Here is a 4106-nt window from a genome sequence, read left to right on the forward strand (position 1 = left end):
AATCCACAGATCATGTGATCTACAAAGATATGTCGTAGATTCCAAAATTATGAGAGCTACTACAGGTGTGAGCCAAGAGTGAGCCCATAAACATATATGACCTGAAATATGGTCAAAGTAAAGAGTCTTTTACAGATGCGAGTCTTCGAATAGACTGAGCCATCGAGACATATAACAAAGTTGCAAGCCAACTCTCCGAGACAGATGCCAGAATTTATTCCGAGACATATATAATTATATGTAAGCCAGAGATGCATCAATGAGATACCATTGCACCTCTGTCAATGTGATACAGACAATGAACGGACTTCTTGAGTGTTATCACAAAATTTTCCAGCCCAGAATACGAATTGTCCCTAATTTCAACAGAACGAGAATCTCCAAGGTTTTTCGATCCAATTGAGTGTGATCTTTAGCTATTTCAGAATTTAGCAATAAGCACCCAGTAATAAAATTTCAACATTGGGATATCAATGTTTACATTTTAATCCAATGGTGAACATTCCAACATTTTTTTTTTTCTTTTTTTTTAATGTTCATTTTCCTTTCATGGTTCGCTACACAAGCTACTAAGTATTAAAAATGAGTTGCAGAGCAGAAGAGGAAGGAGGGGTAGCTACTCAGCTTCAGCCGCTGCTTATTTACTCAATATCGGTGCGTGCCTTTAAGTCCTTTGAACGGAAAATCAAGATCTTTCCTCTGACGCCCTTCGCATGCATTTTCGGTCCCAATGGCATCGGCAAGAGCGTCATCGGCGAAGCCCTGACATTTGCTCTCGGGGCATCGCCCAAAGCCCTAAGAGTCAATGCCTTTTCTTCGCTCGTCAATCATCGTTCGGCTTCAACTTCAGCTTCTGCCAAGGTGAGTGTAGGCTTGGAAAAAAAGCGATGGCAGTGAGAAGGTGAAGATTTACAGGGTTTTCTCTGGATCCACCACTAAATTCTACTGGAAGGATGATAATCAAACCCCCAAGAGGGAAATTTCATTATTCGAGTTGAAACAGAAGCTGGCTAGTTTCAGTATTCCCGCCAATAATCTAGATAGGTTTATAGTGACGCAGAACCGAGTTTCTGCAAAAATTAAACAACCGCAAGAGTTGATCAAGCATTTGGAACTTGTGATCGGAACGACCCACTACGAAGAGGAGATTAAAGAAGCGGACGAACAAATTGGTACACAAATCACCGAGCTGGAATGTATGCAGCAAAGCTTGTCGGAGATTGAATTGAAAAGAAAAAAGCTAAGCCCCGAAGTCGAGAAATGGAAGGGTTTACAGAAAAATGGGATCAATTCTGCGAGAGGAAGGTTCAGTTAAAAGAAGCTGAAAAGGAGGTTGCCCTGCAGAAAGACCACGATCAGAAGGAACAGAAATCTCTTGCAAAGCGTGAGAAAGAAGTCCAGAAAGAAATTAACTTGCTTTCTATGGATATGAATGAGATTGAAAGGAAGAAACAAGTGATTTGCAACGAAAAGGAAGAGTCTGAGCAAAAACGAGAACTGATTTTAAATTCAGGGTCAAATAACTTGAAACTTTATGATTCTACTGTACAAGAGGAAGCTTTCCTTACCATGAAGATTGCAAGAATGCAGGAACGACAAAACATCTAAAATCAGAGGAGGAGAGACAATATTTCACGAGCTGCACAGTTAACATTGGAGGTACTGTTTGGATTACTGATTTAGAAAAGCTGTTTTAAGAAGCCAGGAAGCCATACTTTACGGGCTTCCCTAAATGATTAAGATTGAGATCTCAATGAAGGCTTTGGAAGAATGGCATAAGTTCGAAGAGGATCATGAAAGAAAAGTTTCAGCCACAAGAACTAGATTATCTCAACTGCAGAGAGAAATCACCTTGATATATGATCAGAAGCTACCTAGGTTGAGAGAAGAGATTAGTAAGAATGAAGTGGAAATGAAGAATTTACTAAAGAAGCGAAAAGATATTCAAAACAGAGCAGATAAGTTATCTCTAGAAGAAAGAAGTGGGGAAAACTCTGTATGCCAAATCTGAACCCTCCGCCAAGAACTTGTATAATAATTACGAGCCTGTTGTAGAGAAATGGTAAAGAGGATTTTGTATGAGCTGCACAGCAGCCCAGTTTTACTTGAAGATACTGGTCTAGGCCTTGCAGAAGAGTGCTCAACACTAGGTGACTGTCGGACAGGGACAGCTAAAGTCACTAATGTTTATGACCTACCTGCTAAGAGAATGATACACAGTTGGCCCCAAAATATGCTTTAAAATACCATATTGTTACAGAAACCCAATTTTTTAATAATGAATACAATTTAATTGAAAAGCACATACTAACATCATTTTCCTAGGTCCGAGAGTTTGAACTTGGCTCTGATACCAAATGTAAGGACCACGATTCAGACTATTTACTTTTTTTTTTAGTTAACAACAAATACAACCAGAAATGAAACGCCTTGAAATTTCAAATTTATTTAGCACACACATTCCTGACACTCATTTCAGGAAAACATATCATAACATAAATTTACATATGTTTAACTAAGATCAACAGTAATGAAATACATGTGTACCGTTCACCAGAAGGCGAGACTCCGCTTGCTCTGTTGTTGCTGGTATTCCCTTGTAGCTGGTCACCTCCGCGAGTGAATGATGACGCACTTGATCCGAATGCGAAGACTCACCGGTTAACCTCCCAACCTACTCCTTGGGTACTCTTCTTCCCCGCGGACCCCCGAGCTGCAATGGGGTTGTACAATGGAGACAAGCACTAGCTAGTAGAGGAGAGCACACCTTGGCTCAAGAGTCCCCTCTCTAAATCCTCTACCTCACCAAACTCACTATAGCTTCGTAATCACTGCTCTCACAACATCTCATCCATCCAACAATAGGGTTCCCAAAAAGTCCTTTCTTCCATGGCTTGCCCCTTCTTTTATAGGAGTCCTCATAGGTGACACTTGTCATGTCATGCATAATTAATTATATTTTTATAATTCAATAGCTTGATTATTCACCCACCCATGTGTCATTCTCACATCAAGGGTCTCCCAAAATTATTTACTTAAATTTTTATTTAAACTAATATTTTCCTCACCTCAACAAGATTCCTATTTCTTCTCCTAGTTGTCTCTTTATTCCCCCCTTTTATTCCTTAATTTGTGTTCATTACTTGAAGTCAATTAATGAGTCAAGATTTTATCCCCAATCTACTCCCTAATTTAACTCAGGTTATCTCCTAAATGTATATTCTTATCTTGGTTGTTGACACATGGAGCTTCTCTACATTTCTCTAAATTTAATTTATTATTCTCATTTTAATTCACCTTCCCCTTTTCTTAATTAGGTTTAAATTAGTTTAGGATTAATCTTTATCCTTACCATTATGTTTGTCTTTCCCCTTTTTCCTAATTAAACCACATAATCTTCCTAGTATTTTCCAAAATGGGAAGGGTAGAGTTTTTAAGGTACTCTATTTTAATTCTTCCTATGATCCTCCTTATTCCAAGTTTTATTTTTGATTTAATTACATTGGTTTCTAATCATCATTTACCCTTGATGTAAATTTACCTAGTTTTCATTCCTTGCTTATATTTATTTATTATTATTTATTTTTAATGATTCCAAGGATGCCAAGTTTGGTTGTGCCCTTCAAGAACTTCCCTAAAAGTTCCAAGGGTGCCACACCTAATAGCTTATTTGTGATGTCAAGGGTGCCAGTTTGGTTGTGCCCTTCAAGAAATTCCCTAGAAGTTCCAAGGGTGCCACACCTAATAGTTTATTCGTGATGTCAAGGGTGCCAGTTTGGTTGTTCCCTTCAAGAACTTCACTAGAAGTTCCAAGGGTGCCACACCTAATAGTTTATTTGTGATGCCAAGGGTGCCAAGTTGGTCGTGCCCTTCAAGAAATTCCCCTGAAGTTCCAAGGGTGCCACACCTCTTGCCCTTCAAGCATCCAGTGATTACGAGGGGAAAATATAGTGCAACGTCATAGACCACTATCATCTCTTATGTTGCCTGCTATAGTGAGACTAATGGTGTCGGGGATCAAGGAATCTGCCTTGATGCGCGCCCCCCGGTAAAGTCCTCATGATCGACCCAACTTTGGAACCTGCCCTCATGGCATCGTGATCTTC

At 39.4% G+C, this 4106-nt stretch overlaps 1 pseudogene; it reads left to right on the top strand.

Annotated features, from left to right (window-relative positions):
- The first annotated feature begins 558 nt into the window (after positions 1-558).
- On the top strand, positions 559-2011 carry LOC149150259 (uncharacterized; annotated as a pseudogene).
- Positions 2012-4106: the final 2095 nt, after the last annotated feature.

This window comes from Pinus tabuliformis, chromosome 9 (assembly GCF_031772625.1).
Source record: "Pinus tabuliformis cultivar Carrire ecotype Pingquan chromosome 9, CPIR1, whole genome shotgun sequence".
Lineage (NCBI taxonomy): Eukaryota > Viridiplantae > Streptophyta > Pinopsida > Pinales > Pinaceae > Pinus > Pinus tabuliformis.